Here is a 16,919-nt window from a genome sequence, read left to right as displayed (position 1 = left end):
CTATGGCATGTAGAAATAGTTCGAGGTTACATTTTAGGTGATTTTATTTGATTAACTTACTAAATTGATCCAATAAACCTTTCTCATCATTTCAGATGGGAAACCAAAGTTTTCTCATTGTCTCCTATGAATCAAACATGTCCAAAAGGACTATCTTTTGTATTTTTTAAAAGACATATAGTGAAATACTATGAATGGAAAGAAGAAAAAAATTCTCTTCTATTTGATATGATTCCACTATTTATAATGTGATTTTTCTTATGAAAACAGTATTTCCTCAGAAGCTAGAGAAGATGGTAACTACTCCAAAACAGTTAAGCTTCTAAACTATGGTAGTAGAGAATGAATTTCTGTTACAGAGAACCTCACTGTGTCCTGAGGGTGGGTAACCATGCAGTTTTCATTTTCAATGAGGAAAAAGAGGGATAATTTCCAGCAGTACATTGAACATTTACATTGGCTAGAGGCCTGTGAATGAATTATAGCATGACAGTCTATGCATAAAATACCTTTTAGGGAAATACTGACAAGAAGTGTAATCACACTTCTATTCCCTCATATAATTACCAGATGGGAAATCAAATTTTAACAAGAACATGGCAACTCTAAGATTTATTGTTTATTAAATATGGAATCAATCATGAAAAATTTTCATAGAGGAAAATGCAAAAATCTGTCAAGAAATTCCATTAATCAGGATTAATTTTGATTTTTTCCCTGCCAGAATCTCAAAATGAGGGCTTAGATGTCTCTCTCATGACTGAAAGTATGTTTATATTCATCAGCTAATAATTTCAAATAAGCTGAGCTGTTGAAATACTTTCTCTTGTCTTTAGATTGCTGTAAGGATGGAAGCTAAAGATCCCCTGACAAGACTTTAGAAGTGAAGCCATTCTCACACAGCCATTTACCTCAATTAAATGGAGAAGTTTCTAAACACAGAGGTTCTGTGTCAAGAATTTGGCAGAGTGCCTATTCATCCTTACTTTCAACCACATGGCCATTGCACTATTAGTTTCAAATCTGCTACCTTGTTAAGTACTTTGAGATAGACCTACTGAGCATGAAAAATAATAATTCTGACAACTACCTGTCAGGACCTTACCATCGTGTAGGTGTAGCCTCCAGCTACATGATAAGCATAATTTCATATCAAGAGCAGCATCACTAAGCCACACTCAGTGTAAGTGTAGACAGATAGCTACTCTACATAGTTGCCCATCAGATGCACAGTGCTTGTGTACATGAATTCAGTGGTGTACATAAAGAGTTATTCATGGGGGTAAGAAATTGCAGTGGATAAAATGAATAAATAAACAAATGAATAAATAAATAATACTAATAAATAAATTAAAGCAAAATGTTTTCAACCATATTGAAAAACATTTTTATATGATTCACTAGAAATGAAAACAGAGTAGTGCTCTGTTGACAAAGTTGCCAAAATAGTACATTTTGACAAAATCCATGATATTCCTTGATTATTTAACCCCTTGTTACCAAGATATTACTTTGAATTAAAGAAAATATTGCATTACTAAGGTCTATAAATATTTTCTATCCCAACAAAATTGAAATAATTTGTGTAACAAAGAAAAACAATTAAGAGAAATGTCCCAGTGTGGTGATTACATCTAGCAATATAGACCACCTTCTATCCTAGTAATCCCTGTCTCTCCTAGATAAAAAAGGAATCATCCTTTTTGAAAAAAAAAAAAAGGTTTCATCATATACTCTCCAGGAGTGTTATTGATTTTCAGTTATCTGATTCACCATATTCCTTTTCTAGCCAATCTCTGCCCTTAACCAAGAAATTTTAATATTTATATTGATATCCTCTCAATCTTTCTCATCTACCAATTCTTTAGTCTCCTTAAATTCCATAACTTAATGTAGAACATATTATAAATAACCCTATTACTCAGAAAGACTAAACATTTTCTAATTTAAAAAACCTGTTATATTTATTTGACAAAAACCTCTTAGCATTTTGTCTCCTTCCATATAACCCACATTTCCCACCCCAACTCTCAGTTTAGGGCCTTGTCTATTTTATTTGGAAGACTGAGGGAGCTCAGTATGAACTTCCTCTTCTTCTATTCTCTTCATCTCAGTCATTTCCAACTCTCAACTCCTTTTCCCCCCCCAAACTGACAATGAAGAGGCTTTTTGCTTTTCTATGTCCAGCATATCAACATGTATCTTTGATCCCATCAACTACTTTTTTTTCAGGTAGAGTACAATTTCAATCATAGCCTCCATATCTACTCTTCAACCTCTTTCTACCTTTCTTTACTATTTTCATATATACTTAAGTATCCTCCATCCTAAATAAATAAAATGTTTCCCTAGACCCTATCACTCCCTCAAGATATTGTCTCATTTTTTTCCTTCATTTTTCAGCTAAATTGATCCTCTCATTCACTTTTCAACCCTTTACCATAGGCTTTCTAAACTGATCACTCAAGTAAAAGTTTTATCTTCAAAATTTTCAATTAATTACTAAATCATACACATATGTAATAGCCTAACACTATTAGAGTCAGAAGGCAAAGAATAAATATATTATTGGTAAATGCCTGAAGAAAACCCTATTCTGAAAATAAGAGCACTATTAATTTCCAAAACATGGAATTATCTTGTCAAAGAAATAAAAATATAAAAGAAATCAAGAAGGAAAAGTATAGACTAAGTAATTTCATTCAGGATAACAGAAGACTTAACATCTACTACTATGAAGATCAGAAAATATTCAATTATGATGCACCAAAAGGCAAAAGAAAAAATCTTAAAAAAGACTAAAAAATAACAATAGCAATTATTTCATGGGAAATATTAATCTAATAAAATAGAGCACTTTCAACTATTAATGTTGAGAAAAAAGAGATCTGTCAAAAACATTGCAATGTAAAAACACAAAGCCTAGAAATGTAATTGTGCTTGAGAAATTTGAAGAGTCCAAAAGGCAGTCAAAGCCTTGCATTATACTGGGGAGAAATAAAGGATTATCCTTTCGAAATGTCAGTCTTCAAAGCCAACCACAAAGAAAGAAAAACTCTGGGTATAGCTAGGGTTTTGTACTATTTTGTTTAATTTAAATGTCTAAATAAAACAAATGGAGGGACAAAAAAAAATGTGTTGTTGCTCAGTAATGTCTAACTCATCATGACCTTACATGGAGTTTTCTTGGCAAAGATACTGAAGCAATTTGCCATTTCATCTCCAACTCATTTTAGAGATTAGAGACTGTGGCCCACAAAGTTGAGTAATTTTCCTAGCTAGTACATAGCTAGTAAGTATCTGAGGCTAGATTAAAACTCATGAAGATGGGTCTTCCTGATACGGAGTCCAGTCCTCTATTTACTATACGAAAGAGTTTCCCATAAAGAAGGGGAGAAATTAGGAAGAAGAAGGAAATGAATACTTCTAGAAATTTTTTAGCCAAAATAAAAATATGTAACCATAAAAATGGAGTATAACAAACAGGCATTCCATGAACTTTACTCTTCTAAAATTGTAGACAGTAATTTGGTACACACAGAGAGCTTTGTGTAGAAATACACAAAGCTAAAAGGTATATGCATCACAAAGCAGCTTACCAGAATATAGTTGAGTGTGTGCATGGGGAGAAAAACATAGCTGAATCCTACCTATAAAGGGTCATGTAGGGCATTCAGTAAAATGAGTAGGGATCTAAGTAAGGACTTTTAGGGTTGAAGTGGTTATTATCAAAGGCATGGCCTTTATTCTAAATGTCAAGGTGGCTAGGTAAAGAGAGCAAGTGAAAAGCAGTGAAATCAGATCTCTTGGTCAAGATGGCAGAGTAGAAGCAGGACCTCCCCATGGCTGCAGCTTCCACCTTCCCAATGCATGTAAAAAGGGGACTATAGTGTTGCAGAACCCACAAAATGACACAGAGAAGCTAACCTCCTCCTGAGGACAGCCCAGCAGGCTGGCAGGAATCAGCCAGCACAGCACTCTGGGAGCCAAGCCAGCCCCACAGGAAGGCTTTAGCCCCAGGGCAGGCCAGACCAGCCACCTGCCTGAAGGACTCCGGATCAGCAGCAGCTGTGGCCTTTTCCAGATTTATCAACGAATAGATGTGGAGGACAAAGTGAAAGGTCACTGCAGTCTGCACTTTGGGAATCAGTAATTGTGTTTGGCTTTTGCCCCCAGGGCAAGAAACCGCTGAGACTCAGGCACAATGTGGCAGCTTCAGCTCCTGGCCTACAGAGTGTAGGGGGACCAAGCACCAGTCTGAGGGGTAATCACTCTTGCTTTAACCTTCTTGGATCTGGAATGCAGCCTAGGGTGGAGATCCTGGGGTGTGTGTCCAGCTTGCAGGAACATGTGGACACCTCAGAGATGGCACCCATTTAATACCTCCAGCAGCTGAGAAAACCCCAGCATTTGGGACAAAAGCTCACCTTTCTGGTGGCAGAGTCCTACTGTGGCAAAAAGCCCAGGGGTCAAGTGACTGAAGGGCAACGTGACTAGGCGAAGGAAACAGAGCAGACAGAAGATTCCAACATTAGACTCCTATTTTGGCGACAAAGCATGGAACAGGAGGAAGACAGTGAAATCAGAACTCCAGCACCAAAAGCTTCAAAGGAAAATACAAGCTGGTTACAGGCCATAGAGGACCTTAAGAAGCAGATAAGAGAAGTGGAGGAAAAATTGGGAAGAGAAATGAGAACAATGCAAGAAAATTATGAAATGAGAGTCAAAATCCTGACTGAGGAAAATACTACCTTAAGAAAATAGACTAACTCAAATAGCAAAAGAAGCTCAATAAGGCAATGAGGAGAAGAATGCCATAAAAAGCAAAATTTGCCAGATGGAAAAAGAATCTCAAAAGCTCACTGAGGAGAATCATTGCTTCAGAATTAGAGTGGAGCAAATGGAAGCTAATCACTTTATAAGAAATCAAGATGCTGTTAAACAGATCAAAACAAATGAAAGAATAAAAGGCAATGTGAAATACCTCATGGGAAAAACCACTGACCTGGAAAATAGATCCAGGAGAGATAATTTAAAAATTATTGGACTATCTGAAAGTCATGATCAAAGTAATAACCTAGAAATGATCCTCCAGGAAGTTCTCAAAGAAAACTGCTCTGATGTTTTAGAAACAGACGGCAAAATAAAGTTGAAAGAATCCACTGATCACCTGCTGAAAAAGATCCCAAAAAGAAAACTCCTAGGAATATTATAGCCAGGTTCCAGATTCCCAGATTAAGGAGAGAATATTACAAGCATCCAGGAAGAAACTATTTCAATACTGAGGAAACACAATCAGGATAACCCAGGACCTCACAGCTTCTACACTGAGGGATCGAAAGGCTTGGAATATGATATTCTGGAGGTCAACGGAGCTGGGATTAAAAGCAAGAGTCCCTAGGGGTGGCCAGGTGGCTCAAAGAGTAAGAGCACTGGCCCCGTTGTCGGGATGACATGGGGATTGAATCCAGGCTCAGATACTTAGCACCACACACAGAAATAACTGGCCATGTAACCTTGAGCAAGTTACTTAACCCCAATTGCTTAAAAGAACAAAAACAAACAAACAAAAAAAACAAGAGTCCCCTACCTGGCAAAACTGAGTATCATGTTTCAGGGGAGAATATGGTCATTCAGTGGATTAGGGGACTTTCAAGCATTCTTGCTGAAAAAAAAAAGAGTTGAATAGAACATTTCACATTCAGATACAAGAAGCAATAGAAGCATGAGAAGGTAAACAGGGAAAAGAAATCATAAGGAACTTATCAAAGTTGAACTATTAACATCCCTACATTGAAAAACAATAATTGTAACTTATGAAACTTTTCTCAGTAGTTTAAGGAAGTAGAAATATATACACATCTATATATGAAGGTTTATGGGCATATGAATACATATGTGAATGTGTATACATGTTTAGAGGTATACATAGATAGAGGGCACAGGATCAATTTAACAGGAAGGGATGATACTTAGAACTTGAAGAGAGGCATATAATGGTAGGAGACGGGGAGAGACAGAATGGGGTAAACTATCTCATATAGAAGAGGCAAGGGAAAATGGTTACAATGGAGGGGAAGAACAGGAAGGCAAAAGGGAATGGGTCAACCTTATTCCCATTAAATTTGGCTTGAGGAGTGAGTGAAATACACACCAAATAGGGTATTCTCACCCTCCAGGATAGTAGGGGGAGTAGGGGAAGGATAGGGGGGATGATGGAAGGGAGGGCAGGCTGGGGGGGAGGGAAATTGGAAGCACCGACTTTTGAAAAGGGACGGGATCAAAGCATAGAATAGAACAAGTGGGAGGTGGGATAGGAGGGAGGGAAATATAGTCAGTCTTTTATAATATATCTACTACATTATTGTTTTTCATTAGCCACACATGTATAACCTATCCTGAACTGCTTATCTTCCCAGTAAGGGTGGGTGACAAGGGAGGAATGGAATGAATCTGGAATTCAAAGTTTTAAAATCAAATATTCAAATATATACTATTATTAATACCATTTTACATGTAATTGGCAATAAGATATACATGCACTGGTGCATAGAGATCCACTGAAAAAGTCAAAATTGGTATGGGAGAAAATATGGGAGAGAGCAGATTAGAGGAGTGGATATCCTGTGGGACTGATATTTTGGGGCAGTTCTTAGGGGAAAAACAGGGAGAAAAATCTCTAACTCAAAATCTGGTGGAAATGAATGATGCAAATCAGAAATTAATAAAGTATTTGGGAAAAAAAAAGAAATCAATTTTCTCCAGTTATCTTTACCTAACATTGATTCCAATATCCTTCTTTTATTTTCTTTGTCTTTATTTATGGAAGTGTGTGAATGATGGCTGAATAGAGAAAACATATTAATAGAACATGATGGAAAGGTTAAAAAACAAACAAATGAAAAACACCTAAAAATCATAACTATCAATGGGATTTGAATGAACTAATTAATAAATTGAAGAAGGGTGGTGAAGTGGATTAGAACAATATACTGTTTATTAGCACAAGAAAAGAATTTCCTTCCACAAGACCCTCAATCTCCAGACTCTAGTATTTCTACCAGATGTTCTTCATTCCTGAAAATTCTCTTCCCATTTGTGCCTCCTAGCTTAAAATGTTTCCTTCAAGTTTCTGATAAAATCTCACCTATAAGGAACCTTTATTGATCCCTCTCAATTCTAGTACATTCTCCTTATTGATTATCTCTAATGCATTACAGATGCATACTGTAAATACATACATATGCACAAATATTCCAGCATATACATAATTGCAGAATGCAGTCCAGCACTCTGGGAGCCAAGCCCAGGCCTACTCCAAGGCTTTAGCCCCAGATCAGCAGCTGCGGTGGCAGTTTCCAGATTTATCAACACATAGATGTGAAGGACAAAGTGAGAGGCCAGTGCAGTCTGGATTTTGGGACCAGTAAGTGGGAATGCGTGGCTTTTACCCCCGTGGTGAGAAGCTGCTGAGATGCCTGCACAGCCAGCCAGTGAAATGTGGCAGCTTCAGCTCCTGGCCTGCAGAGAGTAGGGGGACCAAGCACCAGTCTGAGGGGCAATCCCTCTTGCTTTAACCTGCTTGGATCTGGATTGCAGTCTAGGGTGGAGGTCCTGGGGTGTGTATCCAGCTTGCTAGAGTGTGTGGAGACCTCAGAGAGGGCATCCATCTAATACCTCCGGCAGCTGAGAAAACCCCAGCATTTGGGACGAAAGCTCCCCTGTCTGACGGCAGAGTCCTACTTTGGCAAAAAGCATAAAATTCAAGTAATTGAGTGGCAAAATGAGCAAGCAAAGGAAAAAAGCAGACAGAAGATTCCAACATTACACTCCTATTTTGGGGAGAAAAAAGGAGCAAAGCATGGAACAGGAGGAAAATAGTGAAGTCAGAACTCCTGCACCAAAAGCTTCAAAGGAAAATACAAGCTGGTTACAGGCCATAGAGGACCTTAAGAAGCAGATGAGAGAAGTGGAGGGAAAATTGTGTAGAGAAATAAGAACAATACAAGAAAATTATGAAATGAGAGTCAACAGCTGACTGAGAAAAATAATACCTTAAAAAACAGACTGACTCAAATGGCAAAGGAGGCTCAAAAAGGCAATGAGGAAAAGAATGCCTTAAAAATCCACATTTTCCATATGGAAAAAAAATAATCTCAAAAGCTCAATGAGGAGAATCATTGCTTCAGAATTAGATTAGAGCAAATGGAAGCTAATGACTTTATGAGAAATCAAGATGCTGTTAAACAGATCCAAACAAATGAAAGAACGGAAGGCAATGTGAAATATCTCATGGGAAAAAAACCACTGACCTGGAAAATAGATCCAGGAGAGATAATTTAAAAATTATTGGACTACCTGAAAGCCATGATCAAAGTAAGAACCTAGAAATCATCCTCCAGGAAGCTCTCAAAGAAAACTGCCCTGATGTTTCAGTGCCAGAGGGCAAAACAGAGGTTGAAAGAATCCACAGATCACCTCCTCAAAAAGATCCCAAAAAGAAAACTCCTAGGAATATTATAGCCAGGTTCCAGAATTCCTAGATTAAGGAGAGAATATTACAAGAACCCAGGAAGAAACAATTTGTATATTGTGTGAACACAACTAGTATAACCCAGGATCTGGCAGCTTCTACACTGAGGGATCGGAGGGCTTGGAATATGGTATTCCAGAGGTCAAAGGAGATGGGATTAAAACCAAGAGTCATCTACCCAGCAAAACTGAGTATAATGTTTCAGGGGAAAATATTGTCATTCACTGGAATAGAGGACTTTCAAGGATTCTTGCTGAAAAAAAACAGTATTGAATAGAAAATTTGACATTCAGATACAAGAAGCAAGAGAAGCATGAGAAGGTAAACAGGGAAAAAGAAATCATAAGGAACTTATCAAAGTTGAACTATTAACATTCCTACATGGATAAACAATAATTGTAAATTATGAAACTTTTCTCACTAGTTGAAGAGATTAGGAATATATATGTCTCTCTATGTATATGTCTATATATGAAGGTATATGGGCATATGAATACATATGTGAATGTGTGTATATATGTTTACAGGTATACATAGATAGAGGGCACAGGACCAATTTAACAGGAAGGGATGATACTTAAAGGGTGAAATTAAGAGGTGAGAGCAATATAATGAGAGGAGATGGGGAAAGACAGATTGGGGTAAACTATCTCATACAGAAGAGGCAAGGGAAAATGGTTACAATGAAGGAGAAGAGTTGGAATGCAAAAGGGAATGGGTCAACCTTGTTCCCATTGAATCTGGTTTGAGGAGGGAGTTCAATACACACTAAATAGGGTATCTCACCCTCCAGGAGAATAGGGGTGGAAGGGGATGAGAAGGTGGGGCAGGCTGGGGGGGAGGGAAGTTGGAAGCACCCACTTTTGAAAAGGGAGGGGATCAAAGTAGAGAATAGAACATGTGTGAGGTGGTATAGGAGGGAGGGAAATATAGTCAGTCTTTTATAATATATCTACTATGTTATTGTTTTGCATTAGCTACACATGTACAACCTATAGTGAACTGCTCATCTTCCCAGTAAGCGTGGGTGACAAGGAAGGAAGGGAATGAATCTAGAATATAAGTTTAAAAAAAGAAAAAAAAGAAATGTTAGGTGTAATAGACCCTTAACAAGTGAGGAAAAGCATTCATAAATACTGTACATATTTCTTTTAAAAAGAATATGTACCAGTATAGAAAAATATAAATACAGTACAGCTGAGATATTAAATGATATGATTTACTAGCCATGACACAATGAAAATGAAAATTAATAAACTTAACCTGAAGAAAGAATTCACACTTAAATAGTGGCAAAATGATGCATTTCTTATTTTTTTTTCCAGAGGGCAATTGGGGTTAAGTGAATTGCCCAAAGTCACATGGCTAATAAGTGTGTCAATTATCTGAGGCCGGATTTGAACTCAGGTCCTCCTGACTCTAGGGCTGTTGCTGTATTCACTGTGCCACCTAGCCGCCCCAAAATGATGCAATTCTAAAGAATGTCTATGTCAAAGAAGAAATTACATAAACAATAGCAGCAGCAACTACTATTCCAGAAGTGGAATATTTTATCAAAGAAAGTGAAAATAATGAGTGTCATACAAAACCTGCTGTGATTCAGATAAAGCAATTTTAAGGATAAAATTAATATCTGTAAAAGTTTGTGATCTGAAGAGAAAAGTAAGCAATTCATTAATCTGGCATGGAAACTTTTAGCCAAACTAGAATAAAAAAATAGAAACAAAACAAAACCAATGAAATTTTTTTTTCTAATTAAAACTAAAATCCCAATTAATTAAAAAAAAACTGTATTGCATTTTTAAAAGACTAATAGAGTATGTAAACCATGAGCTCATTTGGTTTAAAAGAGACAAAAATCAATTTACTTTTTAAAAATACAACAACATAAGAATCACAACTGATAATAACTAAATTAAAGAAATTATTGGTAATTATTTCCCCCAATTATATGAATGAGTGAATGTGAATGAATGAAAAATTGAATGAATATACATTCAATGAATTTTTCTTATTAGGCAATCATTGTTTAAAAGCCGTGGCTACAAAAAGAAAAGTAAAGCAGTCCGCACTTTAGAGAACTCACTCACTTTTCAAATAGAGGAAAAATAAAATATATAAAAGGATTCAGTTGAAATGGAGATGCCCATTGGTGCAGGGTAGATATCAAGATCCTTTGCTCTTTTGTATACAAAATCAGAGTACATCATAATGTTTATAGTTCAGAGGGCACAAGGCAAGATAGGTGGTAAAACAATAACCTCATTTCTTTGACCACTAGAAAATTTTCTTTTGTTGTTGTTGTTGATTCCTTTCTCTCTCTCCATGACCTCATCTGGGATTTTCTTGACAAATATACTGGAGTGATTTGCTATTTCCTTCTGCAGTATTTTACAGATGAGGAAAGCAAGGAAAACAAGGGAAGTGACTTGCCTAGGGTCACACAGCTAGTGTCTGAGGCTGGATTTGAACTCAGGGCTCCTTGGCACTTCACTACCTAGCTGCATGTAATGGCAAGCACAGAAGTAGATAACACTTTGTTTCAGCTATTGAATTAACACCTTGTTTCTGTTCAAGCTTCTTTTGAGCCTTGTATCAAGTCTTTTAAGTAAAAGAATGTGTGAACCCCAAAACTTGTGAATCCTAGAACTCATAAAGGGGAGGAGTTAATGACCATACATAAGGAGAGGCCCAGTCTAGAGACAGCAGAACTAAAAAGAGGATTCTTGTGGTGGCAGAATCAAGAAGGAGAAAACTTCTGCTATCCTGGCACTCTGTTTGTCTGCTCTCTGTCTGTGTTGATGTTTGTTTGTGATATTTTGTACAGAAGCCCTGGGACCTTACTGGGAGCCCTGAAAGAGAATTTTCTTTTTGTCTATTTACAGAATTCCTGGAGGAGGGTAATAGAGCCTGTGGAACTTTACTGATGATTTGTTCTGACCTCTTGGATCTTGTTTGTGGGTCTGTGTTGATTTCTATGTTGATGATATGTGTTGAGTTCTTAATGTTGTTGGTGGGTCTGAGTTGATTTCACAGACAGATCATGAATTGATGATGGTGATGGCAATGTGCATGAATATTGTTGTGGCTCTGTCAAGCTTTGTTTTCCCAGAAACAGGAACTGTGAAGGAATTGAGGTGGACTGGTCACTGTGAACTTCAGTATAGAATGGGAACTGCATGAAGAACTGGACAAGGAGCTGGACATGGAACTGGGAGTTGCCTGCCTTTGAATCCAGTTGGAGTTCAAACTGCCTTTGACAGTTGGAGGTGGGGCCATGGAGGAGGAACCATGGGAACTTAGGGCCAACCTTGAGTCAAACTGAAAAAAGACTTTACTTGGATACTGTGTACTGACTGAGAAGATTATGATTTACTTTGTCTTAGGGGTGGAAAACTTTGACTTTTGCATTTTGTGATTGAAGGACTTTGTGATTCACTAAATGAAGGTACTTTGTTTAAAACCATGTGACCACTGGTGTAAAGTATGAGGCCATTTTAGCAATAAACTATGAGTTATAACATGGTGAATGCTGTGTTTTGATTTTCTGTGATAAGTTGTAACATTGTGAATGCTAGACCTTGATTTTCCGTGAATTTTTTGTTCTGATTTGTTATTGAATAAATAGAGAGTTCTCTATACTATGTTATCAGAACCTTGAAAGTTGTTCACAGGAGCAGTCCTCTGAAATGCTGTTAATGTGTGGCTTTACATTGTCCAATTGAAAATTATTTAAAATTCCATTGTTGAAGAAGAGGGCAAGTTGTTCCTTCAGGGAGGGCTTCATTTCAAGCTAATTATGGGGGGAAAAAAAACTGCTACATGGACCTTCCAAAGCTTTCAGATCTTATTGTAACTGAAATTCATATTTCTAAACTGAGAAAAACAGAAAATACTTATTTCATTCAATTGAAGAAGATTGTTTGTAGAAAACATATTAATATATCAAACAGAAAAATACACATAAATTTTTAAAAGCTCAGAATTTCCAGACAGACAACCTGAGAGCCCAAAAATTTAAGATTAAATGAATGTATAAGGCAAAGACCATGATTTCAGAGGAATCATGATGAAATAGAATATTTACTACCCATAGATTTTATTATCTCAAACTGCATATGCATGTGGATTTATGTGTATACATACATGCATACATACATATATATGTATATATACAGATACATAATACAAATATAAATCCGCAGTCAACCTATTAAAATGTTTGGTAAAGAAGACATATAGTGCAGCATTTTTATTTCTTTAAGCAAGAGGACTTTTAAAGGAGGCAGCCTGAGGCTGACTGATGAACACAAAGATGAAAAACCTTAAATACATTCCTGATTCTGGGCAGCTGTGTCACACAAATTTATTATATCCATAAATGTTTAATCTTTATATGAGAAAGGAATTTTCTTAATTGAATATATGGTAAATACAATAAAACAAGAGTTGACAAAGTGTCAATTGAAATTATGATCCAGAATATCTGTGTTTTCTTTACCATTAACATTCCATAATATAGTATATGTCCAGAAAATATTAATACAAGAAAAAGTCCCATTAGTCAAGTTAATACCTCAAGTTAAGGGTCTTATCCTTAAGGGACATAAAGTAAGCCTCATCTGTTTTGTTGACATAAGGAGAGGTATTCTCTGAGCTGACTCAGAGAGCAAAGACAAAGCAGCCTCCATTTGGAATTTGTGATTTCAGGATGCTTTAGAGTTGCTGACACAGGAAAAAGGAATTTTCAAAGCAAGGGAAAGCAGTTTGTTTGATTAATTCAGACTTTGGCCAAAATATGATACTTAATATTTATCATCACATAAATATACACACATATATGTATATACAAACACATACATTTAGGACATAGGCAATATAAACTTTTGTTTTGGCTTAACTATACATGTTTATAATGGGGGAAATATTTTCCTTGCTTTCTCTATGGTGGCTGGGAGCAACAGGAGGAAGAGAAGGCAGATATTTATTGAAAAAAATACAATTGAATTAAATATACATGGAATGAAGTAAACCTTATACACACCATGTAGATATTATAGTATTGTATATTGAAAAGGCTCTTTTCACAGAAAATGGCTTTCTTTACTAAAGTATTGTATTGAGAACTAGACTATATAATTTCAGAGTGATGGATAGAATTTGGAAAGCTTTCAAAACAGACATACAAAGATGATTAAAGGGTTGAAAACCTGAAGTAGCATTTTTTGGGGGGCCTACATTATAGAACACTAATGGGAAACAATGCCATTATTCAAGCATATGAAGGATAATTACATAGAGGATGGTGACTAGTTGTTCTTTGACCCAAAAGTAAGAAAATTATTTTAATTGCATGATTAAAGACTCAAATTATATGGAAATAAGAATTTATTAATGAGGGCTATTCAGCTAAAGCAGAGGTTTTATTGTATTTATTTATTTGCATAATAGACTCATTTTTCAGTCTGCTGAAGCCTGTAAATTCCCATCAAGAACAATATTTTTAAATAATTGAAGGAAGTACTATCAGTTAGAGATTAGTGGAAAGAAAGGTATAATTTCCCCCATCTTACTTCACTGACCTCCCAAAAAATATATCTTCAAATTCTTTAAAGTTCAACATGCCTCTAGGATATAGTAATGTAAAATTGAGAAATTTTTTGCAAATTGATAAATTGAAAGAAATAAAATAATTACAAAAATGTAAACCATCTAGATCAACATAATAAGCAATAAAGAATTTTAAAAACTTAACAAAAAAAAGGTAACTGAGCAAGTCTTTAATGAACTTTTTTAAAAGGAGCCCATATAGATTTTTTTTTAAAGCAATGGTGGTTAAGTAACTTGCTCAAGGTTACACGGGTCAGGTATTTCTGGGTGTGGTGCTGAGTATCTGAGCCCAGATTTGATCCAGGTCATCCCAACATTGGAGTAGGTACTCTTACTCGCTGAGCCACCTGGCCGGCCCTAAGCAATTGTGGTTAAGTAACTTGCTCAAGGTTACATGGCCAGGTGTTTCTGGGTGGGTGCTAAGTGTCTGAACCCGGGATTCTATCTCCAGGTAGATCCCAACACTGGAGTCGGCGCTCTTACTCAATGTGCTACCTGGCCGCCCGAGCCCATACAGATTTACAAGTAAATTTTACCAAATATTCAAAGAACAAAATTCCTTGCTCAAACAGAAAAAAGAAGGAATTGTACCAATTTTAGAAAGCTAAATCAAAGAAAATTGTAGACATCTCTAATATATCGTCATGAAAAAATATTGAATAAAATAAAGCGAAAAGTTTAAGTAGAGTTTTATTAAAGCAATTATTCACTATGATCAGTTTGCATTCATACTAGGAGTAAAAACAGTTTAAGAATTAGGAAAACCACAACCATAATCACATGTCATTTATAAAAATAATTATAGTAACATAAATACATCAATAGATGTCAAAATGATTTTTATGAAGTGCATATCTCCTTTAGGTTTAAAAACATTATAGAAACAACAGATAAAAATAAAGCTCTATTTAAAAAAAAATTGGGGGCAGCTAGGTGGCACAGTGAATAGATCACTGGCCCTAAAGTTAAATGGGTAAATCACTTAACCCCAATTGATCTGCCTTCCCCCTCCCAAAATATAAAAAAAGAAACTTTCCCCCTCACTTATGTTCATCAACAATCAGTAACAATATGTTTTGCAGAAAATATTAGAGGTTTATCAAATAAGATCAATGCAAAGTAAGGTGCATTTTCTATTACTATTATTTATATAATTCTTGGAATTCTTGATTTAGTAAGATAAGAAAAAGGAATTGAGAAAATGAACGTGAAGAAGAACCTTAATAAGTACTTTTTCTTTGCAAATGAGGAGATGATTGATATGGAGAACACCAGAGAGTCAAGTAATAATTAAAAGAAAATTATATTTTATTAGTATAGCGAGGCATAGTGTGCATGTCTGTCTGTCTCTCTTATCTGCTCACAAATATCATCAACTTTTCTATATACCACTATCACATCCAGCAAGAAGACACAGAAAAATGTAATTCTATTTAGAGAATGATTCCACAATAATATTGATGTTCAAAACAACAAAAATGATGAAATATGTCAATAGTTTGAAGTCTTGAGTTAAGACACCACCACTTCTACTTGCTTCCTCTCTGTTCTTGGACAAGACGTCTCACCAATGTAAGCTTCAGTTTCATCATTTTTATTCAATTTTTTGGTTTTTATTAATTTGTTTGTTTACTTTTAGTTTACAAGATTCAATTCCACAATTCCTTGACTTTCAAATTATCTCTCCCTCCCTCTCCTCCCCTCCCCCATGACAGCATACAATCAAGTATAGGATCTGCAAATACTTTCACATTAGATGTTACTCAGTTTACAAAGATGGATTGAGTCAGATGGGATGAAAAATGGGAAAGAGGAAACAAAACCAAACAAGAAAAACAAAAAGTTCCCTTAGTTTGCTTCAATCTTGATTCAAACTGAGCTCTTTCTAGTTCTTTCTCTGAATGTAGACATGTCTCTTAATCATGAGTCTTTTGGGATTTATTCATAACACTGCATTGCTGAGAAGAGTCCATCTATCCAAGTTGCTAGTCACACATACATTGTGTCTGCAACTGTGCAAATTTCTCCTGGCTCTACTCTTCTCACTCAGCATCAGTTCATATAAGCCTCGCCAGGTAAATATGAAGTCCATCTTCTTCCTGTTTTTTAATAGCACAATAGTATTCCATTACATGCATATACCACAACTTGTTCAGCCATTCCCCAATTGATGGGTACACCCTTAATTTACAATCCTTGCCACCAAAAAAAGAGCTGCTATAAACATTTTTGTACATATAGGTCTTCATATCAATTTTATGATCTCTTTGGGATATAACCCCAGGAGTGGTATTGCTGTGTCAAAGGATATGAAATTATTTATAGCCCTTTGGGCATAATTCCAGATTGCTCTCCAGAAAGGCTGGATCAATTCACAACTCCACCAGCAATGCATTAGTGTTCCAATTTGCCCCCAATGCTCTCCAGAATTTGGCATTTTCCTGTTTTGTTATCTTAGCCAATCTGACTGGTGAGATGTGGTACCTCAGAGTTGTTTTGATTTGCATTTCTCTAATCAATAGTGATTTAGAGCATTTCTTCATGTGCTTATAGATATCTTTAATTTCTTTCTCTGAAAATTGCCTGTTCATATCCTTTGACCATTTATCATTTGGGGAATGATTTGTATTCTCATGAATTTGACTCAATTCCCTGCATATTTTAGAAATGAGTCCTTTGTCAGAGACATAGGTTGTAAAATTTTTTTTCCCAATTTCCCACCTCCCTATTAATCTTGGTTACATTGGCGTTGTTTGCAATAAGCTTTTCAAATTCA

This window comes from Petaurus breviceps, unplaced genomic scaffold, assembly GCF_028583685.1.
Source record: "Petaurus breviceps papuanus isolate PSGF00001 unplaced genomic scaffold, PetGlider_PUasm1.0 90603, whole genome shotgun sequence".
Lineage (NCBI taxonomy): Eukaryota > Metazoa > Chordata > Mammalia > Diprotodontia > Petauridae > Petaurus > Petaurus breviceps.
This window is presented reverse-complemented; position numbering follows the sequence as displayed.